The following is a 27244-nucleotide window of genomic DNA, read 5'->3' on the forward strand; positions in this document are numbered from 1 at the left end:
AAAAAATTCCAGGCAGATTTTAATGTAAACATTAACTACACAGGCATCCCAAGTTTAACCAACTTCCAAATAGTTGCAAAGATCAGTGACTCTGTTGTGTAGCAGTATCCATTATCCACCATGTGGGACTTTTTGATTTTGTTTCCTGCTCAGGCAGAAAAGAAGGATTTTCCAGCAGGTCATGTGTGTCTGCTCAATCCTTTCACTTGCTATAGGTGTCTTGCACATAGCTATTTAAAGCTCCGTGCCTTGTTTCTCCATCTGTGCCGTGCAAGCAGTAGTGCTGCGCAGCTCCACTGGGATGCTGTGAGGACAAAATGCCCTGCGGGACATGTCATATGCTGGTGTTGTATAAACTGCCTGTCATTAGATCCTCTGGTTAGACAACTGTGTGAATTGATGGTGACAGATGCTGTGCAAATTCAGAGGAGCTCATCTTGTAGCAGGGTGATGTTTCTGCATAATCCCCATGCTTCAGTCACTTCTGTTTCATCAGATTATTTCTTATTTTATTCACTCAGTATATGTATCTGTTTCTTTTTGTTGCTCTTTCTAAATGTCTCTTTATGTTCCCCATTTGCCAGTCATTCTTTATTGTTTCCTTTTTTTGTGTCTCTACCACGTACCTTCTTTGTTCCAGATGACTGGATAACTCCATATTGTAAAACTGATTTCATCTCAGTGAATAGGTGTCTGCCAAGTATTGGATTAGTTTTCCTGAATTGCTAGGCAGCTTTCATATTACCTGACTATAAACTAGAATTTAATTTTTTGAAACAATAATCCTTCTAGGTACTTCACAATTAGGCAAAGAGCACAGAAAACTCGTGGCTGAAATACACTCTGGAAAAAAGCAAATTATTTGATTCTACTTAGCTTCTTGAAAACTTCTTAAAATTAACATTAAGAGACTGTCCAAGAGGGATTAGCTGCTTTACTGCATTTTTCTTTAAAACATAAGTGAAAGAAGGATTGTATTGTTGCTGCAGACACATGAAGCCCTATTTTGTATTCTCTGTCTTTATCCTGAAAATTCCCAATCACAAATAATCCCTTTGACAGCCTGAATAACATCTTAGGGTTTGCACCAATTAATTTTGTGCAGTTTTCAAGGAAGAGATTAAAGGTACCAAAAATTCTTTGTCTTTATGAGTAATAAAAAATGCATTTGGTAGTAGAGAAAAAGGTGGTGAACATACTGCTTTATCTGTTTTACTGTGCCCTGAAACTAGCCAACACTTTTGAAAACTACTGCAATTTATAATATGTTGGTCTATATAGCCAGGTTTGTAAGAGAAGGAATCGTGTGTTTTTTAATTATGCAGCAGTCAGGGAGATTGAATTTGCTTTGTTTTTTAAGTAGAAATGCATTTTGCTGATTTGTAAGTTAAAAAAAACCCATGGCTTTAGCAGATTGGTGCTAGAAAGACTAGTAATCAGACTAGTATCATTGAATGTATAGAGGTCATTAAAAAATTGTTATAGAACCAGGTGCCATTATGCAAGTTTTCTGTATTATATATGCAGAACTCCAGAAGCCATGTTTGAAGCCTTGTAAGGTGAAAGGTATTTCCAGCAATGACTTGGCAACTTTAATTAGGCTTGAAATAGAAAGCAATGTGAAAATACGTATGACACAGTAAGTAGGGCAGCCATGTCCCCATGGGAACACGGTGATACTATCAGTGAAAATTACTGCTGAATTTTTGCCTCCTTTATTTTCAGAAGTATACTTAGATTTTTATATTTATTGCAGATAATGGTAGAACAGTTGATGTGCTACTGTTTGTTTGCATATTTCAAGGACCTGAGGGGTTTTCATATTTTTGCTCCCAAGCACTCAGTATTGAGCTATTTATTTGTCCAAATATATGAAAATCTGGAAACCATTGCAGGTGCAGTGCATTATCATATTATTGACTCCTCTGTGACACAGTTGCACCGTTTCCCGTGGTCTGCATCTGTGAACAAGCGTTTTTTCTTTGATCTGTAGGAATATCTCTGTGTTTATTCAGCCAGTACTTAATATGCATGAGTTAAATGAAATTTTAAAAAGGGTGGAAAGGAATTAGTAGAGACTCACAAATCCATACTAAGTAACCCTAAATACAACAATCAAGCTTTCCCAGAAATGATCAGTAGGTAAGATCTGAGAAATGTCAGAGCAAAGCAAAATGCTTAAATCATATTTTGCAATGTCAAATCCATTCAAACTTTTTGATAATGGTTTTGAAATCAGGAGAATTTTCATAAGTGAAATAGGTCTCTTTAATCATCATGTCCAATTTCAACAGGCTTGCAAAGGATTTCTGGCTCCTGACCAGCCACTCCAGACATTGAAAAGGAGGGTTTTATTTTAGGTGTTAGAAGGGTGAAGTCATGAAGATCAGTCATACAGCAGGCAGATTCCTACAAGCAATTTAGCTTTGAAAGAATATTGGCATTTTCTGATCTTTAGAAATTCTAACAGAGTTTGAAGACCAGCTTTAGAAATCAGTTTGCCAAGTCCTGGGCTTCCTTTAGACAAACCGAAGGTACTGCTCCAACCTGGAACCTCCCCAGGCTGCTGATACAAAACTTTGGTGCCTTTGTGTGGCCAGCACATAGCTTCTAAATTGTGGTATCTTCTCCCCGTGAAGTGCAAATGGATGATCCAGTTACCGGCATCTGAGTAACACGAAATAAATAAAGCTATTATGAATGCAGCAGAATGTGGCAACAAATAAAGTACAAGTTTTCTGGAGAAACAATACTGTGCGTTTCTAACTCGCTTGGCTGGTGCACCTCAGGTTTTATGATTTATTTTGTGACTTCTGGGGCAGTCTGAAGGGAGCCTCAGCGCATCCCAGCATTTTAGCAGTAAGCATTTTTTCTCTAATGTAACTCTTCATAGTCGTACTGCACTTCAGCAGTGTATTTCACCAGGAATTTCTGTGAGGTGATGGGTATAGTACAAGTCATTCTTGGATCACATTCCTGAAGTCAGATCTCTCACAGAGGTAGTTTTGCCTATGTCATATATTTGTTCAGAGCTGTGAACTCCACGGGGCTGTTGAAGAGACTATATGATAATGAATCATACACAGATGTGTTTGCAGGAAATCTGTGAGAGGCTGGTATTGTTGGGACTGGATGATTTGAAAGTTGTTACATCTTGTGCACATGATGCTAAATGGGCACTCAGGTCTTAAACACATGAAATCATTACTTGTGATGATGATTGCTTACAACAACGAGTAGGGATTGACCCTCAATTTTAGAGCTTCATGAGTCTTCACAGATTATCTTTCAGCTTGATGCCATACCTAAAATAATGCTTCTGATTCAGAATTTTGGGCTTTGTGAGATTTAGGACATCTCTATAAATATACAGTGATAAATTGTATTAGCTCTTCCTGGAACACTCCAGTGTTAAGTTAAACAGTCGGGAATAAAGATGCATCTTCATCTTGAAACAGAGTGATTTAATGGTCAAGACTTCTATTGAAGATAGGTTTTTAGAAATGGTTGTTAGATGAATGATTAATCAATATTTTACTAAGCATATAGTCGATTTTGAAAGAGTTGTTACACGGTTCAAGAAACCAAATGGTTGTTCATAATGGTCTGTAACTCTTACTTTTGGGTGATGTGTTTATAGTACCCATTGGGATTAAGATCTGCATCAGACTAGATGTATGTAGAGTCCTGTGGCTGGCTGTGGGCCCTTGCAGCCTTGCAGTAAAGACTCCGCATGTTTGCAGAGGATCAGTGCAAAAAGCCAGGTTGTTTTGCCCAAAAGTTTTAAACGTACCCCAAAACCCTGCTATATGCTTCTTTCTCATGTCATTATCTTTATGACCTGATCACATGGGAGAACCATGTGTAATAGAACACACAGGGGATAGGCTTTTACAAGTTTAAAGTTTGAGTCATTTAGTAACTTTTCATAATTCTACAGCTTTATTAACTTTTTATGATTCCACAGTAATTATTGATGGGCTTTACCAAAAATAAGCTGCAATGAGATTAAAGCAGCTTGGAAATAATGATGCAGTTATTACTGAAGTTACTGTCAGTTTTGTCACAACTTCAGTAGAGTGAATTCTATAATTTAACAGATAGCTACATTTGGTCATGCAGTGGGTGAACTATCCCTGTATTTCCTTCTCCCAGCTTTTAAGTGTTGCATGTGTGTTCTAAAAATCAATAATCTATGTTTCATTGTGACTTAATGGCTTATTTCTGGACTGTATACTTTGAATACTTGAAAGGAGCTCTAGTAATAATACTAATACATCAATTCTTGTTGTAGACTTAAAACACAGAAATGTAGTGTATGATTATTTTGTGCAGATACACAACATTATTGGATGAATACCTCTTTTATTTAGTTTAAACAATGTATAACAGTCTACTTGATTTTTTGAGATTCATTGTGGGGTTTGCATGCTTCACAGAGAGAATGAGGTTTGGTCTTCAGATCTCTCTCATTTTTCAGAGTGGAACTATTGATCAAATTTCCATTTGATTTATTGTAGTCTCTAATCAGTACTGCATTTTTTATAAAATCATAGCAAAAAATGTGTAAATGCACTTCATGCATGTAGACTAATTTCTTATTAGTGCCTGAGCAATCTAAGATTCCAGTTATAATGGAGTTAATAGATTAGATAGCAAATTACACTTTTATTAGTTTTATAGTTGTGCTCATCTTCAACTTGGAGCTAGTTAAAACAGTAGTCATCAGGGATCTTTATGATCTTATATAAACCAGACAAAGCAAAAATCAGTGCAGCTCTGTTACAACGGTAGGAAACATACTGAAACACTCAAAAAGATGAAATTGTGGGAACAGTGCTTTATACAGCATTGGTTTCCTATGAATGCATACCAGCATTGGTTTATCATGATGAGTATCAGGCTTTTCATTCTTATTGAAAATGTCTTTCTGCAGAGAGAAAGGCATAAAACAGTTTGGGACTTGGAAAAAACTTTGAGTAGATGTGATTTGAACAAGAAAGGCAGCCAGGGTCAACCGAGTAAGAGACCTAAGTCTGTACTTTGAGTTAAAAGAAGGATCATAGAATCACAGAATAATTGAGGTGGGAAGGGATCTCTGGAGGACTTTAGGCACAGCACAGCTCAGAACAGCGGCAGCTGGACTAAGTTCCTCTGGGCCTTGTCCACTTGAGTTTTCCTGTAACCTTCCTAGGCAGCCTGTTTAGTTTTTGAGTATCCTCATAAGAAGAACACTTGTCCTAGAATTCTTTCTAATAAAGTGATGTAACCTCATGTGAAGAACAAATCTAGGCCCAATGCCACTGAAAAGAGAAGGCAGAATGCAACAAAAAAGAAGATGGTTAACAGAAAGCAGTAAAGGAATGAATCATGTAAAAAATCATCCTGAATTTTAGAGCTGTGTGCAGTTAGAACCTTAAGACCATTTTTTTTCTGCCTAGCCCCTTTCCTCGCAATAATTTCACCTAGGTATTTGCATGCCTGGTATGAAAATGTGTGTTCATTACCATGATTACCAGTAGTCAGTGTGTTGCTTTCCTTGTCCACATTCCATGTTGTAGAACCCAGTATGTTAGATAAAACTTACTATTCCACACCTTGCCACCTCAGTCTGTTTTGTATATCGAATGAGCTGTATCACTGTGCTGCTTTTTCCTAGTGTCTGCATCCTGAAGTAATTTCCATTCTACTCTTCTCCATACTATGCACTATTTAGCTTCTTACAAAAAGCACATATGCATCTTAATACCTGCTGCTACTGTGCCTTGGTTTGGTAACTCTGAAGGAGATAAAACTGCCCTTTGTGTCTGTGGTGACTTGCTAAAGAGAATCTTGAGGAACATCAGTAATGTTAAATTCAGGTTCAGACAGACTATCTTGCATTAAAACCAAACCTTGTCATGATAAATAGCCGTAGCAAATAGCAGTGAGTATATCTACTTGCGTTGACAGGGCTAACACCGAAAAGAGAATGATGTCTTTAGGTGAAAGGGACAAAAGTGAGCACCAGAACCTAGGGATTTCATGAAAGTTTTCAAACCCCAAGTTTTCCCTTCTTCCCTACCCTGCATTCACAATTATGTACCAAGATGATTGCAGAATCCCAAGAATGAAGTGGTCATTATTAATTTTTTAATATGACTGCCTACGAGTGATGAAGAGTTGTATGAAAGGATTGGCTCAGACACAACATGACTTTCAAGCAGCAGATGAGAGTCAAAGTGATAAGGTAATTGTTTTTTTAAAAGCTTCCTGTTCAGTTGGGAAAATGTTGGAGGCAAATAAAATGGATTTTATAATGCATTATATATGTTAATATGACTGTGTTCATTTAGGTAAAGTAAAATGTCCTTGGTAGTTTTATACTTAGTGTAAAACATGGCCTCTATTTGATTCTTACGATCAGTCTAGAAGTCTTGCAATCTTGATATCAACAGATAGTTTCTTTTGGCAGTAACTGCTGCATTCATCAATGTCTAATGACTAAACCTGCACAACTCTATTTAAAGTAACACGGGTCTGGAAACACAGGCAAGTGTTAAGAATTTTTATGGATGCTGTTCTGTTAATGACAAAGATTCAGAGCTCCAACTGCCTCCAAGGTTGTCAGCTTAGAGGGAAAGCCTTTATACCTGGGAGAAGCAGTCAACAGAACAAGTGTCTAAGAAGGTGATAAGGTCAGTGTTGTTAGACAAGATTTGATTTTCTGCCTTCTACAGATGGTTTTGGAACGATGAAATCTGTACTGCCTTGATACTGAGGGACTTGGTGTCTTTTACTGGACATAGCAGGTCCAGCACAAGGGTCTTGGAACACAAATTACATAAATACAGAAGACGTCAGGAAATTTCTATCAGAAAACACTGTTTGGAACTGAGTTTTTTACTGTAATTTTTAATTTGGTGTATTAATTTAAATTCTAGTGGTAGGTACCATGTTGTCCCACTAGCTCACTTAGGAGGCAACTAAAGATCGTGGATTCTCGAGAGCCACTTTTGTGGCACAGCTTGATACAAAACCAATAAACTTAGCCATGTCTGTACCTGCCAAGGCATTGTCATCTGTAAGACTTCTCCCAAGATGCTGAAGACTAACAGGAAGGTTAGGGAGCTGCAGTTTGGGTTTCTGTGGCGTGACTCCTGCTTCTAGAAGAGGGTTGCTGTGCAAGTCTGGACGGTTGGTTTCTTGATGTTAACAGGGACAGCAAAATGGGCAGGTAGGTTTGCAGGGTCTGTGGTCTGAGGCAGATCAGCTGTTTGGAGATAGCAGCAGAGTCTTGTAAGCCCTTGAGTCAGAGAAAGATCTGGAAGATGTAACATTTCAGAAGAACCATGTAGGCAGGAAGCTTTGAAATTGAAAGATACCTCCCAGTGAAAATTTTTGCTTGTTTTGAAATCAAATTTGCAGATGTTGCTTCTCAGCATGCTGTGCCCCAATAGGATTTAGGTTAGGATGTAGAATGGCATCAGCAAGCAGATCTGTCTGAAGCTGGAAGACACCAGCGTCACAAAATCCTGTGCTACATTTCTACACTTAGGCACTGTAAAGCAAAGGCAGGACATCAGGCCACTGTGTCTCTTTACGTGCACTGAGGGGATGGGGCACCTGCAAGACCTGCAGCCAAGGGTCCTGCTCTTTTTTTCCCTGCAGTATTTTCAATTGTCTGCCATCCTTATAAATAGACAGCAAGGCTGATCACATGCCTGTATTCATCCCTGTCTTGTAAACTTCTCTGCACTTCTCTGTTAATGCTAATTACACCGTGACTTGCTTGTGTAGTGTCACTGGAGATCTTTCTGTCTAGAGATATCAAAATGCTTCACAGCTGTTAAGAGGATACTAGGCTGATTTAGAGGAAGAGAGCTGCATTGTCCCCAGCCCAAGTAAACCTTGAACCCGGGAGAATGACATCTTTCACCAATAGAATATAAGTCAGTTGTGAGCCAGAACAACAGCCTGCCTTGGCAGCAGGGTTCTGAACATCTGTGGTAAGCAGGAGGCAGCTAGGAAAGGGTGTGAACAGGACTGTTGGATAGGGACTGTCTCCGACTGGTGTTGGTACTTCCCCTGGTCAGAGGGAGCATCACTGTATTTAATAGCTTGTGATAGATTTTTCTTCCAGGGTTTTTTTTTACAGTTGCTTTTTGAGGCCTTGTAAATTGCTAGCACCCATAATTCCTATTTCAGGTAGTTTTACAGCTTACCTATGCCATCTGTGTTTTTGTTTATGTCGCCCAATAGCTTCATTTATAGTCTCCTAAATCTAACACTTGAAAAGATTGCAATATTTTCTTGTTTACCTGTGCCTCTATGCCAGACAGAACCATTTGCACAGCAGTTTCAGGGCTCTCCTTTGAGACATTCTTGATCTTCTGGGAACTTCTGGGATGGTCAGGGAAGTCCTAGGAACCCTTGGAGGAATGTTAGGGTGCCAGTGAGGACAGCTAGATGAGCCCATGGCTGCTAGCAAGTTCCAGGAGCTTCTAGCAGGCTCTTACAGCTGCTCCTGATCAAAGGGGGCTCTGAGCTTGCAGATCTTAAGTCCTGATGAAGGAGGGTCAAGCACTCAGGTCCAGCGGGCTTCTGTAAGCCCTGGCCTAGAGCACAGCTCTCAGAGGTGGCTGCTTGTACAGCAGTTTGCACAGAAGGGAACCAGTAACCCTGCTGACACCAGCACCTGTGTCCTCAGTTACGACAGTGATGTCCCACAGTCTGGTCCCCATCAGCCACTGGAGCAGTTTTCCCAGTAGCAGCAGAGGCCTTGACTAGCGCATGGAGCTGCACAAGGAGGGTGCAGCTTTGCAGGTCTCAGGCTGCAGAGGCACCTGGGGCCTCTTGCTGTGGCTGGGGCAATGGGAGATGGCCTTTTGGCCAGCCGGAGTGCTGTTCTCATTGAAGATCAGTGTCATGTGAGCTGTGGGAAGCAGGTCAGCAAACTGCACAGCATCAGAGATGACAAGAAAGGCATCAACCAAGTCCTCCTTGAGACTCTGCAGCTTCCAAAGCTTGAACCTTCAACTGCAGTGGTGGGACAGGCAGAGTTTCTGTGTATCAGGGTGGAACGTGGAAACTCCCATGAAGGTGAAGGCTGGGAGCTGGTGACTTCTGGCCCTTGGGGGAAGGCACCTGCTCCACATGCAGATCTGCAACTATGAAATAGATACCGTGCCGGGCAGCTCCCTGTCAAGAGTGCTCTGACCACTGAAGCAGTGAAGTGGGATCCTGCCAAACATAAGCACATAAGTAAAGAAGTGACAGGGAGAGCTCTCAAGCCATTTTTGGGGAATCAGCACGACTGGATGCTTCTCTGTCACACCATGTTTAATAGCCCATGACGTGGGTTCATGGATTCCTCTGTGAGAAAACCAGATGACACACAGACACACACAGACACTCTCTCGCCCTGCCCCCCCAGTATTGAACACACACTCTCAGGATTGATTATCAGCTTTAGTCAGCAAGTAAGAACTGTTACACACGAAGTGCTAACTGATTCCTGAACCTCTGATCCCGATCCCCGTCCTCTCAGTTCTGCAGAAAAAGGTAACTTTTTTTTGAGCAGTAGGGAGGCATCCCTGCCTGTTGGTGGTCATGAGAGGTCCCATCAGCAGCTTGTTCCCAGCACAAAGGGTTAACAAAGCAAGCTGGTATTTATAGCTGGTTTCTTGGCAGACAGTGCAGGTGATATCATCAGCAGGTTTTCTTTGTCTAGCTGATTGGAAGGTGTTCTTTGTCCAGCAAGTGGCAGTTTATTATTGGATTTAATGCTTCAGCTTGAGACCAGCCTTTGCAGCTGAATAGTTTGGCAACATTCAAGACCAGGGTTTCATACTTTAACTTTGACAATATTGAAGGCCATGGATGAATGCATGATTACACTCTCTGAAGTGCATATACACTAATGCATACACTGTGGGAGAGGAATGAGAGGAATTAGGTCTGTGTGCAATTGTAGGACTACAATTCCCTTGGTATCACAGCGATGTGGTGGAATAACTCACACAACTGGAGTGCTGCTATGGACAGACAGGCTTTTTCAGGAAGGACAGACTGGGACAGCAAGAAGGGAGGGTTGCCCTTTATGTAAGGGAGAAGCTGGGACACATGGAACTCTCTGTTGGGATGGGTGATGAGCCAGAAGAGAGTTTGTAAGTCAGAACAGGTGACACTGTTGTGGATGTCTGCTATAGACCATCTGATCAGAAGACAGTAGATGAGGTGTTTCAGACAACTGGAAGAAGCCTCACTGCCACAGACCTCATCCTCATGTAGGACTTCAACCACCTTGATATTTGCTGGAGGAGCAACACAGCAGAGCTCAAGCAATCCAGAAGGTTTCTGGCATGCACTGATGACAACTTCCTGACACAGGTGATCAAGTTGCAGATATAAGATGCTCTACTAGACTTCATACTTACAAAGAAGGTATAATTTGTCTAAAATGTGAAGGACAGGGATGCAAAGGTCAGGGACATCCTTGGCAGCAGTGCCCATGAGATGGTGGAGTTCAGGACTGTGAGAAGAGGTAGCAAGCCAAAAAGCAGGATCACAGATGCAGATTTCAGGAGAACAGACTTTGGCCTGTTCAAAGAACTGCTGGGTAGAATCTTATGGGATACAGCCCTTCAGAGAAGAGGTTTCCAGCAGAGCTGGTTGATCTTCAAGGATTACTGCCTCTAATCACGGAATCAAGCAAAAGCAACAGGACATCTGCAGGGATGAACAAGGATCTCTTGACTAACCTCAGACACAAAAAGGAAATGTCATGGAAGAGACAGCAGCAGGCACAAGTGACCCAGGAGGAATACAGAGACTCTGTCTCAGCATGGAGGAGTGGGGTAAGGAAGGCCAAAGCCCACGTGGAGTTGAAGCAGATGAGGAACATGAAGGACACAAGAATAATTCTGCAGGTACATCAGCAGCAAAAGGAAGATTAAGGAAAATTTGGGCCCACTCCTAAATGGGTTATAGAACCTGGTGACAAAAGACACAGGAAAGTTTGAGATATACTCAGTGCCTTCCATACCTCAGTAAGACTGGCCTGCAGGAATCTCAGGTTCTTTAGACTGGTGGGAAAATCTGGATCAAGGAAGCCACCCTCAGTGGAGGACAACTGGGTTAGGGAACATTTAAACAAACTGGACAGAGACAAGAACATGGACTGCAACAGGATGAACACATGGGAGTTGGCTGGTGTTCCTGCAAGCCACACTTGAGTATCTTTGAAGGGTTGTGGTGACGGAGAGAGATTCTTGGGGACTGTACAAAAACAGGAAAGAAGGATCATCAAGGAAACTACAGGCTGGTCAGCCTCTCCTCAATCCTTGGTAAGGTGATGGAACAACTACTCCTGTAGTTTCTAAATACATGAAGGAAAAAAAGTGATTGGGAGTCTTGGGCATGAATACTCATCTCCTCATTGTGAAGGGGAAAGGACCTGGGGATTCTAGAGGACAAGCTGAACTTTATACAGCAATGTGCCATTGTGGCAAAGGCGGCCAACAACTGCCTGGGCTGTATCAGGAAGACCGTTGCCAGTAGGTCAACAGGGATCATCCTTCCCCTCTTCTCAGTATTGGTGAGATCCATCTAGAGAGCTGTGCTGGGCTCCCCAGTTTGAGAGAGATTCTTCTCTGCGGTACCCAGTGAAAGGATGAGAGGCTGTGGGCACAAACAAACAGGAAATGGTATTAAGCAGAATAAAAAGCTTTCTTCCTTCAAGGGTGATTCAACATCAGGACAGATGGTGCAGAGAGGTTGTGGAGTCCCTGTCCTTGAAGGTGTGTAAAATCCAGCTGGATGTGGATTTGGACAACCTGCTTCAGCCTTTGAGTTAGGGAGCTAGACTAGGTGATCTCCAGAGGCATATGCCAACTCCAGCCATCTTGTGAACTGCAGATGACAGCCTGGCACCTTGTTCAGACATGCTTGTAGCGGTGGCTCCATGTAACTCTTCTCTTGTTCACCAGCTCTCCTTGATGCTGAGATAACTACTGTAACACATGGGTTATAAGGGGAGCTGTGTTTCAGTTTTACAGATGAGGAAACCGAGGCACAGAGTGATTTGTCTACAGTTACTTCTTTGGCTAGGCTCAGGATCTCAGCATCTGCACAGGGAGTCTTTTATCCTGACTTTTGCTTCTGTCTGGGACATGGCTCTCTCAGGTTTGTCTGAGAAAACCTGGGTGCATTACAGCAGCTGCTAGTTGAATACTCATCGCTTTTCTTCTTTATTAGTCTTTTCTTTCTTTAATGGCCTTGAACTATCAACCAGATTTTTTGTACCTAAAGAAAATAGTTTTTTCTTAGAACTAAACATCAAGTTACAGCTCCATTGCACTGGCACAACTTTTTAAAATATATTTCAGTAATAAATAAATGCAGTCATCTGTAAAGCTGCTGTCTGTGAAACACCATTACTCAGCCTTTCTCTTCTTTTCCTCGGCAGGTAGCAGAATAGGAGTACTGAAGCATTAGTCATTTAAAAATGTGATAAACTGTTTTCTTGCACATGGGAAAAGGAGGAGGATTAAACAGCTGCTTAAAATATGTTAGAGTGCCATGCCACTATAGGAAAGAGAGGGAGAATATTAGAGAGACTGCTGCAAGAAGAAGTTAATAATAATAAAAGATCTTGGCAGCAGGGTGAAGAATTGAAAATTCTCATTTGTTGTAATTGATGAAACTATCAGAGCGTCATTTATGAAGGAAAGGAACAGTCCAGCTACACACGAGTAAGCACTCTCTGAGTGCAAGGATATTAGAGATCTGAACACCTATCAACGTCTTCCTAACAGTAGTCTGAGCACAGCAAAAGAGCAACAAAATGTGCTTCATTTTGGTATGTGCCTAGGTGGCTTGTGGAGTTACCACCAGTATGGTGGAGGGAGAGCCCTTGCTGTGGAAAGACAGCTGTGGCAAGGGGTCTGACTGCAGCTTCTTGTCTCTGCATACACATTTTCTGCTGGGAAATTATTTTCCCGTTTCTAGTGCCAAACACCTACCCAGAGCACTTCTGTAATTAATGCAGCTTTCAGAGAAAGGGTCAGCTGTTAACACCTTTCAAAACCGATGTCAACATGACCATTTGTTGCAAAGGCAGAAGAAAGGGGCCCAAGAACATACAAGTGTCTAACTAAGTGTCTGGCTTATCTGAGGCTTTACATTTACCATCGGCTTTTGTGGGTTGAGAAATATTGTAGAACAATAGCTCTGTTCTGTCTAAAAACAAAGTATGTATATTATTGCTGTCCTTCAGAACTTCACAGCTCTCCAACTTGCCAGTCTACCTGTAGTGTTCACTAAAATAGAGATGTAGGTATACATACTGATTTGCTTTGGAGTTAGGCTTCCTTTCTACTCGCATTTGCATTGCCCAAAGCAGCATCTTTTAAGAACTTCACAGGATTGGTTCCTGATTGAGATTCTTTCCTAATAGGCAGGAACAAAAGAGATGAAAGTATGGGAAAAAATGTCTGAAGAGAGAGCAGATTTGGAAAGTATTCTCAGCGTGAGGAAGGTGAGAGGATGGGCTCTTTGACAAGCTGCTATTCCTAACCACGTGCAGTTACTCTGGGACTTTATTGTAAGATTTCCCCTCTCTGGAGAGGTGCTTCTCTGACCCTGCAAGGCAGTGATGCTGGAGGGTTGAAAACAGCTTCCCCTTTCTTTGGCCAGATATGGTCCCAGCAGCTTTTAGATCTGTCAGCATGGTGGGAAGCTTTTTAATAGCTTCTTTGGTCTTCCTGGAAGAGTAATGTGTGGGTGAGGCAATGGCCTGCGGATCCCATGGCATCTGTCTGCAAGACCTTCTTCCTTGGAAATGATCTTAAGGAAAAGAAAGATGCACGGGGTGCAAGAATAAATATTTAGGCTAGGAGGGTATTCTGCTGTAGTGCACCTTGGCGTTTGTCTAGAAGTCGGGGTGGGCAAAAGTGCCCCCTTGACTATGTTTTCCCTTGAAATTTCCTGAGATGTTAAGATCACTAACATTTAAGGTTACAGTCTGAAAACAAGCACAGGGAAAGTAAGGACTATGTTTTGGTATGCTTCGGTTTTGACTTTCTTTTTTTCCTTTTGTGTTTTAGTTTACACTAGTTCTCGTTGTCATCTGGTTCTCCCACTGCCAATCCCTTCAATCTTCAGAAAGATGCTTGCTTTTCTACCTGCAAGGCCACATCAGAAATAAAAATATACCTCTGCATCTCTCAGTGAACATCTTTGCTTAAAGATGCCGCATGAAGATACTACAAAACAATCATGAAAAGCATACTGAAAAGACATATTAGTCTGTTGTGCCAGAATCCTGTGTCTTGCCAGGATCTGATGGTTTTTGTCATTTGAGGAATAGATTTTTATGACAGCTTCTATATAAGTGAAAATAGTTGTTAGATTAAAATGCCTTTAGAGTGCATGACAGATTTTGCAGCTTTTATGAGCCATTTGTACAGTGAAATACTATCAATCATTGAACCATTCTCAGGGTTGTATGGCAACCTGGAAGTTGTTTTAGCCAAGGGCAGCCTTTCAGCTTTCCAGGGCAGTCCTTTTATTGGACCCTTCTGGGGCGCACAGCCTTATGCAAGTAAAATGTGTGTGTGCCAGTCAAATCCTGTTTTGCATGGAATGATTGTTGTACTTGAAATAAGCTGCAATTTTGTGGTTTGGTTACTGGAATTAGGCAGAGAATGAATTATGACAAGATTTTGCAGTATTTCTATTGCACTGGATGACTCATGTTACTGTAGTCCAGGTTAAAAACTGCTGTCAAAAAGAATCAAACTCAAAACAGCCCTTTAACAGAAGAACATGTCTTGTTTCAAGTTAGAAGGGCAAATTAAACAAGAAATTCTCATTAAACTTTCTGGAATTGCCCTGAGTTTTACAATACTTTTATTATTTTGCTGTATTGCAATATTTAAGTATTCCAGCAAGTTTCATGATTTCAGATATCTATGAGGCTGGAACAGATCATCCAGAGTGATCTCCAGCGAAAAGCAAGCTGCAGACCTTTAACCAGACAACTGGGTTTAGTGTCTTGTTCATGACTGAAGCACCTCTTTCATAAAAACATCCCACATGGTGTGAGGATGACATGAGAAGACAACTGTCTGCCCTGTTCTGTTCCATCTACTCCCCAGTGTATACCTCATTTGGGTGCTTGTGCATTACCTGAGTCCCTGTGCTGCTATAGCTGATACCTGTAGTCATAGAAGTGTTGTTAGGATTTATTGCACTGCAGAATGGTCTTTGCATTACAGTCATTGTTAAATCCGCCCTATACGCTGGGGAGACAGACTGAAATTCATTATGAGGCAGCTAACTGTGGGAAGATGTACACTCCAGATACATACCCAGCGCCTGGACTCGCTCCCTAGGGAGCAGTTCAGTGTGGTGAGTGCTAAGATACTGGACCTACTGAAGCCTTGTAAAACATGCCTTCCATTGAGAGGCTGCAATAGAACATAGATTAGGAGGGAAAAGCTTTGGCTGGCTCAGTGCTAGAGGTTGATCTATCATATTTTAGAACGGAATGTAATTTTTTAGAGGGGGAAACCCAGAATCACATAATCACACAGAATGGTTGGGCTGGAAGGGACCTCTGGAGATCATCTGGTCCAACCCCCTGCTAAAGCAGGTTCTCCTAGAGCAGGTTGCACAGAATTGCACCCAGGCAGGTTCAGAATGTTTCCAGAGAAGGAGACCCCACCAAGGAGACCCCACCAGCTCTCTGGGCAGCCTGTGCCAGTGCTCAGTCACCTCAAACTAAAAATGTTCTTTCTCCTATTCAGATGGAACTCCCTGGGTTTCAGGTTGTGCCGTTGCCTCTTGTCCTGTCCCTGGGCATCACTAAATAGCATCTGTCCCCATCCTTTTAAAAACCACCCTTAAGAGATTCGTATGCAGGGACAAGATCCCCTCTCAGCCTTCTCCTCTCCAGGCTGAACAGGCCCAGCTCTCTCAGCCTGTCCTCATCAGGGAGATGTTCCAGTCCCCTGATCGTCTTCGTAGCCCTCTGGTGGACCCTGTCCAGTAGCTCCCTGTCTCTCTCGAACTGGAGAGCCCAGCACTGGACACAGCACTCCAGATGGGCCGTCATCATGGCAGAGCAGAGGGGGGGAGGATCACTTCTCTCCACTGCTGGCCACCATGCTCCTAATGCCCCCCAGGATCCCATTGGCCTTGGCCACCAGGGCACACTGCTGGCTCATGGGCACCTCGCTGTCCACCAGCACTCCCAAGTCGTCTCTGCAGAGCTGCCTTCCAGCAGGTCACCCCAGCCTGTGCTGGTGCATGAGATTGTTCCTCCCTTGGTGCAGGACCCTACACTTGCCTCTGCTGAACTTCCTTAGCTTCCTCTGTGCGCAGCTCTCCAGCCTGTGCAGGTCTTGCTGGATGGCAGCACAGTTTCTGGTCTGTCAGTCGCTCCTCCCAGTTTTGTATCACCCGCAAACCTGCTGAGAATGTGCCCTGTCCCTTCATCCAGGTCACGCATGAGTAAGTTGAACAAGAGTGGACCCAGCGCTGACCTCCGGGGAACACCACTAGCTACAGGCCTCCAGCCAGACTCTGCACCGCCAATCACAACCCTGTGAGCTCTGCCATTCAGCCAGGTCTCAGCCCACCTCGCTGCCCGCTCACCTACCCACACTGCCTGAGCTTGCCTATGAGGTTGTTATGCGAGACAGTGTCAGAAGCCTTGCTGAGGTCAAGGTAGACCACATCCACCGCTCTGCCCTCATGTACCCCGCCAGCCATTCCATCACAGAAGACTATCCGGTTGGTCAGGCATGATTTCCCCTTGGTGAATCCATGTTGACTACTCCTGATAACCTTCTTTTCCTCTCCATGCTTGGAGATGACCTCCAGGCTGAGCCGTTCTGTTGCCTTTCCAGGGATGGGGGTGAGGCTGGCTGACCTGTGGTTTCCTGCATCCTCCTTCTTGCCCTGTTTGAAGACTGGAGTGACAGCGGCTTCCCTCCAGTCCTCAGGCACCTCTCCTGTCCTCCATCACCTTCCAAAGATGATGGAGAGTGGCTTAGCAATAACATCTGCCAGCTCCCCCAAGCACTTGAGGGTGCCCCCCATTGGGGCCCGTGGATTTGTGGGTGTCAGGTTTGCCTACACGTTCTCTAACCCCATCCTCCTTGGCCAAGGGGAAGTCTTCCTTTCTCCAGAATTCCTCTCTTGCTTCCAGGGCCTGGCATGCCGGAGAGCTGGCCTTGGCAGTAAAGGCTGAGGCAAAGGAGGCAGTCAGGAACGCTGCCTGCTCTGTATCCTTTGTCACCAGGGCACCCACCTCATTCAGCAGCGGGCCCACATTTTCCCTTGTCATCCTTTTGCTACTGATGTACTGGAAGAAGTCCTTCTTGTTGTCCTTGACATCCCTTGCCAGATCTGATTGCTGATGGACCTTAGGCTTCCTCATCACGTCTCTGCACGTTCTGACAGCGTTCCTCTGTTGCTCCCAAGCAGCCTGTCCCTTTTCCTACGTTCTGTAAACTTCCTTCTTCTGATTGAATTTTGCCAGGAGCTCCTTGCACATGCACGCAGGCCTCCTGCCCCCTTTGCTTGATTTCTAACTCAGAGGGCTGCACCAATCTCGAGCTTGGAGCAAGTCGTGTTTGAACATTAGCCAGCTCTCTTGAACCCCCTGCTTTCCAGAGACCTAATCCATGGGATTCCTCCAAGTAGGTCCTTGAAGAAGCCAAAGTTAGCTCTTCTGAATTTCAGGGCTGCAGCCCTACTTATTGCCTGCTAATTCTTTGCAGCACAATTTGGAGAACAGTCTTTTATGGACGTTCTGACATACTGTTTCCTGTATTTTAACCCTTCCATGGGCAGTTTCATGAGATGCAAAGAACTTCGCCTGCACTTAGAAGAATCAAGGACAAATGCTCCCAGACTTCCAAGCAGACAAGGTCTACCAACGCACCTGTTTCTAGCAGTGGCTAGTCATGTGATGCTTGAAATGCACAAGTGTTTACTAATGTGTTAGATGCTGGATTCCATGGAGTCAGTAATAGTTCTCTTAACAAGTCTTGAATATGGTCCTAGGATTTTGTACTGTTTGTTTTGGGTAGCCCTAGATATGCAGGATAACTAGTCCTGGAGTGCAACTCATTTTCACCCAGCCACAAGTGGTAATACCTATCTGCCACCTCTCAATATCTCTTCATTTCCTCTGTCTCTCTTAGTTGCAACAGCAAGTCTTTAAACTTGGGGAAACCTGTATAAGGCTGCTTTGAAAAAAGTGCCTGTTGTCATCATTGGAGGTGCTGTATAGGTATTGTTGGTGCTGGTGTATGCCTGAACACTAAAAAGTTCAGTGATGTTCTTCTCATTTGAAAATGCGGATTCTGCAGACGTCTTGATGGGGAAAGGAAAAGAGAAGATGGGGAAAGGAAAGGGAAAGAGAGAAAGAAAGATGTCCTTGGCTGCTTCTAATTTATTATCACAGTAGTCAAAATATATCTATGCTCTTCGTGTTGCTAAAAAAAAAAAATCATTCAGAACAGATGCCATTTTAACGCAGCCTTTTTCTCCTAAGAAAATTACTTACTCTCTGTCATAGTTTGTTGATCATTTTAAGGTGTTAAATGCTGGAAGCAGCAGTTTCCTGGCTGTGTGCCATTTGGAACTGCGTGGAGTATTAATACCACCTGCTGAAAAGCCTCATGGGACCTGCTTGAGAGAAGAGGCATAGCATACTTCAGGCTTGGAGGTTTTAATACCACTTGGTAATAGTGATAACATTCTTCATGTACAAAATGAAAAATAAAAAATCTGATACATTCTCTCTCTTGATAGGTGGAATTTTAATTATCATCTCCCCTTGCCTGTATAAATCTCATCCTGATATTTATCAGGAAGACTGTCAGACCCGACAATACTCCGTGTTTCTGGGATCTTAAAAGAAAATTACAATACATCCATCAGGTTTTGCTTAGAGAGGAGTCTTAATTTTTGCACACAGAAGACAGCCACCAATTTCACAGGAAGATCAGAAGGCCTTTATTACCCCAGCTGTTTGGGGAACACATTTTGTTTTACTGTTGCATAACTGTTTCTGCTGTAACATAGGCAACAGGCTGCATATACCTGAGGAAAACATGTTAAGTGAATTACACAATCTGTATACAAGAGACAGAAAAAGTGTGGGACAGACAATGATGTCCTAGATACTGGAGGCAAAGATAGAGGCTCTGGACCTGGAAGCAAAACCTAAGTCATTTCAGAGAGTAGTTTGCTGCTGTAACAGGCAGCTTAATGATCCACATCCTTATTAATGTGGGTGTCATCTGAATGTGGCTTGAAGTCCCAATGTTACTATGCATTTAGAACTATTATTCCTTTTTCTTTAAAATTCCACTCCTGGAGTCAGATGATGATGTGATAATCTCAATTTTAGTCTAAAAACATTACCTAAATTTCCACTTCTTTATTGTGGAGAAAAAAAAATTACAGTGCTAGCCCAAGGAAAGTAATTCCTGTCAAAATTTTAAATGAATGGCTCTTTATGATACACATATGGATATACAGTGGATTATTGTAAATTATGCATAGATTTTAATACAAGATCAAACCAGATTCAGGAACTTTTATGCTGACAGTGACTAAAGTAAGAATGAAATCACAGTGGGCCTGGAGTAAGGATCAATCCTGGGTAAAAGACAAAGGAGTAGAGCTAATGCACTGGTTATCTCTTCTTCTTCAACTCTGACCCCTTCAGTTGCTAGCTTGCTGCTAGATTGACTTTCTGACAGAGAAGCTTTGTGAATTGCCTTAAGTAAGGTTTAGGGAAAAAAAGGTATTCTTTATATTGTTAGGAAAAGTGACACAAGATAAAATCCTACTGACGTGAACACCTAGATTCATTCTTCATAACTGATAATTTAAATTGTCAGCATGGTTACTTTTCCCTCAGGGCCAGTGGAGAATGAAATAGGGACACTGAGGGAAAAATGGTGCTGTTTAAAAATTGTCTCCGGGAAATACCTCTTTTCTCCAGGTCAGTAGCTGCTGTCAGAGTGCAGGCATAGGCAGGCTGGGTGTTGTCTGTCATTTCAAATGTGCATGATCTGATGTGGGGGAGCAATGAATGCTCATGATCAAATATTTTCCCTGAATGTTGAACCCACCTTTTCTTCCTGTTGGAGATAATCCCTTTTGAAATTGCTGGGTGCATATTTACTGGTCATAAAATCAGCCTCTTCTCTTTTAAACTGCGTAAAACAGGAACAAAGATGTGTTTTTACAATCAGGATGAACTCACAATAGGCTACTAAACAAACTGCTTCTATCAGCAAATGGCCTGGAATCCCAGCTCTCCTTTAAAAAATCAGATGATCTTGTGAAAAATACAGGGGATAAACCAAACATATTAAAAACATAAAACACTACAGACTCTGCATGGTTGTTCAGCAGTTTGGCATTTGGAATTCAATGTTGCATTAATGCCCCCCGCTGATAAGCGTTCAGAGATCTACTTGGGATCAAGGTCAGTATTTAATACTACTGTGCATCCATACTTTCCTTAAATGAAAAAAAAATAGTAATCCAACATATATTGTGTAATAACTGGATTCATCTTAAATACATTGCATTTCTTTTATATCTGCTCCATAACAAGGCCTGTGCTGTCACAAAAGCAGTAACAAAAACGTCCTTACAATTGTCACATATGAATCCTTTCTATGCTTTCTTCAGTTAAACGGACAAAGTGATGTAGTGGGACTGTGTAGGAACTAAATCTCAAAGGAGAGAAGGAATCTTTAAGATTTTGTAAAGAGAGCAGATTATTATAATATAATTATTATAGCTTGCCAAAAGACAGGAATTGCAAGAGGTTGAATGGATGTATTGCTATTCAGGGTTATACTAGGGGGAGCTAAATGACATGGCCTTTTCATAGCATTCAGTATCTATTTTCTAGCTAAATAAAAGATACCATTAGTATTGACTTTTATAGAGACTGTCTTGCATATACAGGTATTACTTTATTCCTTAAGAGAGCTGGCGATTAATTTCTTCCCTCTTCAAGCCACAGGAGAAACACTTTTCCTCTGCTGTTAGTGATTAAAAAGACATTGCTATGTTTTTCCCACTTCCCAGCATCTGTACTGCTGAATCTTTCCTCTTTGTCGATTCATCCCCCTGCCTCTCTGTGGTACTTAAAATCTTGTGCAATTGTCCATAGCATTAGCTAACCACCTAAAGCTTGTTAGGGACGTCCACCCCCATGTGTCATTCCCTCTGAAGAGAGTGAGGAGACCTGTGTTGTCCCTTTCAAGCATAAGAGAGTGAATTTAGCCCATCACAGGCAGAGCTTATGTAAAGAGGCTGTCCCAAGGCAGCCCGGCTTGTCAGGAGTGTAGTGATTGCGGTGAGAGCAGGGTCAGGCTGCTGCAAGACAAGAGTATGGAGCCCACAAACCCTGGGTGGAAGGTGGGTAGGGGCAGCACAGAGGCACTCCTGATGGCCTCCCATCCTCCCTGTGTGCAGGGTCACAGGCAAAGATCAGGCATTCCTCAGGGATACTGATACCTGCCTGAGCCAGATTTGCTCCCAGTTATCAATAGCTTGCACAGATACTGCCTTATGAATGCAGAGAATTGTGCATTTTTCCCTTTCAACAGGAATTCAGAGAGATTGTGAAGGGAGAGGGACTGCTGCAGCTCATAGCCACGGCAGCTTTTCATACAGCAGTGTCACCGGTGTGGTACACTTCTGTGCATGTGTTGTAGTATTGGGAAGTTAATAGAGAAGAGTGCGTGTGGAAAGGCCAGCACAGATTATCACTGAGAGGAGACTGCAGAGCATTGTTTGGTGGTGTTGCAGCTTTACCGTGAAAACAGAACTAGGAGTGCTGTCTGACCCCCAACTTCTGTGCATGCGGTACAGGATCCAGTGCCTTAGCCTGTGGTTTAAACAGCTACAAAATAGCTGGAAGTGCAGGCCCTAAGTTAGATGTGTATAGCTTCTTGTACTCAAGTCATTAACGCCAGGAATTAAGAGGAAGGCAGGACAGGTTTGGAAATACCCACTTTATGCATAGCTTGATATATGAGCAAAGAAGGCAGTCGGTCAGGCCTACAGCATATGTGCTTTCCTTTGGTGGCTCTTAAACAGGCAAGTTAGCATCACCAGCAGCAGCATCCACAGGAAACGGCATGGTAGATCTACAAAGAATTTTCCTTTGTTGTTTGTAAAAAAAAAATTAATAGCCTTTGAATTAATGGGCCCTTTCTTTCCAAAGGCAATGGTCACAGATTACAAGTGAGAACCAATAGGACAGAATTGTTCATCCACTACTTGGTCAGAAAAGGGTATGTGGTTCTTCAGTAACCACAGCATGAGATGGCAAGTGCTTGTACATCCATTTCTGCTGTAGTAGACAGCCAACATCCCAGGATTTGAAACAAGGTATGTTCATCTCTTGAATTTTCTCCACCACAAAGAAGTGTGCTAAGTAAGTAGGGTATGTAGGGTAGAGGAGGGAGGGCAAACTACCATTGATGTCAGTATCTTTCTTAGCTGATGGAAGTCTGTGTCAGATTTCAGTGGATGGGAAAATTTCTTGACTCTAAGGGTTTTTTTGGCAGGGCAGTGTCATGTGGCACCTTCTCTCATTTCAAGCTTACACAGCTTTCAGTGCTGATGTCAGAGGAGTCATGCTAAAGGTTAGAACGTGCTCTAGCATCCTTGTCAGTAGTCTGAGAGGGAAGGTAGCCAGGAGTTACACAGTTTGTTCACAGCATGTCATTGCTGTTCCTTTGGAAGGGAGGGGATGTTTTCTAAGCTCTTCTCACTGCTCCTGGAGCAGCACACATTCCCATCTACTGTTGCAATACCAGTAGGAGTTGCCCTTGCCACGTGCCTGCCTGGGAACATCGTGAATATGAGGATGGACTTCCTCTCATCTTCTTACAGATCGCAAAAGAATCAATGGAGGAGACAGAAACAAAGGTCATTACAAGCAAATCCATCTCTAGTGGAAACTGAAAATAATAGCAGAGGTCATACGCAGCACAGATTTTTTTGTCAGTATGGAGAGTGATTACCTTTGAAAAGACAGACACCAGGAGAAAAATGCCTTTTAGATTAATAGGAGTACCAGAGGATTATAGTTTGTAATAGACCCCTGCAACTGGAGTTCAGAAATCTAGCAGCTCTGCATCAGTCTTCTAGAAAACACTGTTTCCAAAAAACTGGAGCCAGTATCTCCAAGTATTTCTGTCCTATGATGCTTTGGGCTTGGTTCATTTCTATACTCAGACCTTAGCTACGTAAAAACTATTACACTGTTAATAATACACAGCACAGCATGTGGGTAGCCATCCCTCCTCCCTTCAGGCTGAGTGTTTCAGCCTGTAATCAATCTGTGGGTCACAGTTACCTGTCAAAGAAAATGGGCTTAGATTTATTAGATAAGAATAAAATGTAAGGGTCTACAAATTAAAACATTGGAAAACATTCCTTTAAACTGAGGGAGTTCAAGCATTGTGTAGAGTAGATTGAGCTACACCTGATAATCAAGGTGCTTCACACTGTTATTTATGTATGAAAAAGTGGTATTGCTTTTTTACATTTTTAATGTCTCTGTTGCTATTAAAACTGTACTGTTTTAACTACACAGCTAGAGATGGAGAAATATGGCTTCTGTATATGGATGAGGTCTTAGGTAATGTTAAGTTTCTGTGGTATGGCACACAGAAATTTTTCAAGGAGTGCTACATAAAAAAGCAGCTGAAGCAGTTTTTAACCAGGTATCAGTATTTTTAGAGGCCATGCTACTCTCACAACACTTCTTTCCCTGAAACGAGTTCCTCAGGAAGATGTAAAGTCTTCTTTTGTCTAAGGGTGTCTTCTTCAGCCTTATAAACTATACCTAGTCCCAACTTAAGTACTAAAATGGTAAAATAATACAATGAAATGAACTTCAAGAACAGTCCTTGAAATGCACTTGTAAGAAGCTCTGCAGAGACCACTGTTTTCTACACAGCTCCAGCTTCAAAAGCCTGTGTGTGCTAATAACCCCTCTCTTCCTCTGAGCAGCTTTCTACCTTGTGCCACCATGCTGACTGGATTCAAACACTCCTGTAGCAAAGCCATGTCCTGTAACTGGCTGCTCTCGGAACAGACAATGACTTTAGTGTGCCGCAGTTCCATAAGAAAACTGATTTCAGAATCAGATTGCAAAATCAGTTATATCAGGTGAGAGAGAGAAAACACTTTGAAGAGTGGCAGCTTAGAAAGATCATTGGCTTTCGTATTTATTCTGACAGTTTAAAATACATAGTTATTCAGCATAATGAAACCATTCATATGGACTAATTTGACCATTATGTGGAAGTCTAATACGGGTTGTTTTTCTCACTGTGTCCAGATGAAATATTTGGTCATTACACATTCCTCTAGCTGCTTTGTCTTCCTTTTTTTTTTCTTTAATATTTTCAGAAAAAGTAGATTATTTGCTGCATCCAATCCCTTGGCAACCTAAAAGATTATGCAGTCAGCCAGATCCTTATCATTCATTAGAAACATTAATTCACTGCAGTCAGAGATTGTAAGAGTCTTTGCTGTCTGATATGCTCTTCCTCTTTCCACGGAGCTGGATGTGCTACAGAAGTCTGAAGGTGAAACCTTTTAAGGCATGTCATTGGTGGTAGAATGGTACAGAACAGATGCTTAGCAAACTGCTGCAGCGATCGAGGCTTTTGTTGATCAAAACTGAAGAACTCATACAGCTAATTCCCATTAAAGCTAACAGGAGACATCTACCTACTACCCTTACACCTCAGTGTGAAAATAGGCCTTTTAGCTGCTAGCACATCTGGATCAGATGGACTCTTAATTAATTGTCTCCATCTTCCTTGTTATTTGTAAGGACAGGCTTGTCTGAGGGGGCTTTTAACGTTTCCTTACGACTTCACTGCTCTACAATGTGAAAACGTAAACTCTTCTTAAGAAGTTACAGTTGGGGTTTTGGCATAGACTATTTCAGGAGTCCTGAGAAAACTCCCAGAGACATACTGTGAAAAAGCTTGTCAAAGGAATTGGTTTAAGTGAAATTATCATGTAATAATACAAATCCAGTATCTTCCAGGAGTCTGTAATTCTTCTGCAAGTATTTGAAGGAAGTTTGATTATTTAAGAAAGCAAAATATAACTAATTAGATATTTTCTGTATTTAGGTCAGATGCAAACCCTAGAGGTAAAAAATCTGTATTAGGTGAAGGATGATTTAGTAAGTAGCTATCAGTTGGCCACAAATAAGTACAGACAGTACTTACAAAAAAAATTACTGACCCTTGAACCAGCATGAGTCTCTGACACCTCACCCTAATCAGGATACTTCAAGAAACAATTGTGGTAATTTTGGTGTAGAGGCTTAATCTGCTTTTAGAAAGGCAGAAGCAGTCATGAATAACAATCCATGTGATTTCTTTGAATTTGCTGTGCCAGAGGTAAGACTAGAGTTTCCACTTCAAGGAAAAAACAGCATGGCTTCCTGCATAAAGAAAGACCCGGACCCATCCCTGGGCAAAACAGACTGGGATACACAGCTAAATATTTCTGGTATTATCCAGTAGAGAGCAAAGACACCCTCTTCACAATTCCTTCCAGCAGTAATGTAGGAGACGTAGTTAACCTGTCTGTCTTCATGACACACATACGCTACTATTGGATGATCCAGCATGTCTATGCCAAGAGTCGTGCTCTCATTGCCTAGCTCAAAAACATACTCCAAAATTTTTCAGGCTTTGCATAACAATTGGTCGCTAGAGTTTATTCAGAGGGGGAGGGGGACATCTGATTAAAATCGGTGGAACTGTGAGCCACAGCATGTGTGGAGAGTTGAAAACACTTGTGCAGGTTTGTGGTGCTGATTTACATCTTCATTAGTGTACTTTAACTCATAGGGGTCACAGGTGTCTGATTTATCTACAGGTACATCTTTTAATGACATACACACACAATCATACATGCATTGTTTAGCAAGTGATCAATTGTTTAAAGTCTTTTTCATGCATGCAAAACACTGGTTTGGTTTCTTTCAGAAGGAATGAAAATGTAATCTTTTATGTTGTCACTTTGTGTGCAAGAACCATTTTCCAATTATCAGTCATGCACATTAAAGTCATTGTAAGATACCTTATCAGTAGGAAGTGGGAAGGCTGATAAGCTGAAAGAATTTACCTATTTATGTATAAATACCATCAGTACTTGGGGGTTTTCAAGCTCATTCATATGGATTTGCATTATGATTTAAATGAGTGACAAAACACATAGCAAAATAAGACTTTTGCAGTGGCTCTATGCCAGTATTACAGGACAGAGCTTGTATGGCCTAGAAAGTACACAAGAAATGTTTACAGCCTCTCCCTTCTTCTCTGCCCCCCCACCCCCCCAAGTTTCTTGCTCCTTCGTTAGTAACTCTGGGGTGGCTTCAGTATAGACTGATCAAAAGCTCTGCCTCCCACTGGCTCTGCTGTCTTAACGCTAATCTGGTTTTGGAGATTTTTGAGAAGAAAAAAACACAGAAACTGAAGTGTGACCAGGATTTGGTTTATTATTGAAGTATCTGTGGCAGCATAGGTCAGTATTGACAGAAGTCAGACTAGAGCTGTATTTTAAATGCTGGAGGGATTTGCACGCAGCACTGAGGCAGCATTTGGCACTGGGAAGGTCAAAGGTGGTTGTGCAACCACTGGCTAGAGAGCACATTTGGGATAAGTGAAATTTTCTTCCTGTATCAAAAACTGCTTGAGCAGGGTGGGTGGACCAGGTGACCTTCAGAGCTCCCTTCCAGCCTCAACCACTCTGTGATTCTGTGACTTGCTACTTTCATCAGTGACATCTCTGATTTCACTGTTTTTTTTCTAATTTTAGTCCAGAACCCACGCAAATACATGATGACTATAATGGCTGTCTTGTGTGTCAGAGCATATGTGCAAGGTTAGGCCAGAGAAATGCATATATAGCTTGTAAGGGTACCTTTGAGATGGAATTGCCATATTATTTTTTAAAGGTCTATTCTTACAATAATATCAAAGTAACACAGTATTTTGCCTATCTTGGAGGCAAAATACTAAAACCAAGCGACTTTGGAGTTTGTTATTTAACTTTATTATTATTTTTCTTGATGGTGTGGCAAAATAACTTGTATATTTGACTACTCTTGTAATAGTGGCAGGAGGCACTAGTCTTCATAAAAAGGATTCTGAATCAGATCCTGTAA

General features: G+C 42.1%; 1 protein-coding gene and 1 long non-coding RNA gene across 6 annotated transcripts in view; one reads left to right on the forward strand and one right to left on the reverse strand.

The window, feature by feature from the left end:
- LOC308056144 overlaps positions 1 to 27244 on the reverse strand; it is a 271689-nt gene that overhangs the window by 239717 nt on the left and 4728 nt on the right. The window lies entirely within an intron of this gene.
- PLPPR1 (phospholipid phosphatase related 1) overlaps positions 1 to 27244 on the forward strand; it is a 133785-nt gene that overhangs the window by 71644 nt on the left and 34897 nt on the right. Inside the window, exon 5 of one of the 5 annotated variants that reach the window (XM_080371040.1) lies at positions 26523 to 26601. The exons of the other annotated variants lie outside the window; for them this stretch is intronic. The gene's annotated coding sequence lies outside the window, so the exon portion shown is untranslated. The remainder of the gene's footprint in view (positions 1 to 26522; positions 26602 to 27244) is intronic. 5 annotated transcript variants of the gene reach the window in all.

The sequence above is a fragment of the Falco punctatus genome, assembly GCF_963210335.1.
Source record: "Falco punctatus genome assembly, chromosome: Z".
NCBI classification, from domain to species: Eukaryota; Metazoa; Chordata; class Aves; order Falconiformes; family Falconidae; genus Falco; species Falco punctatus.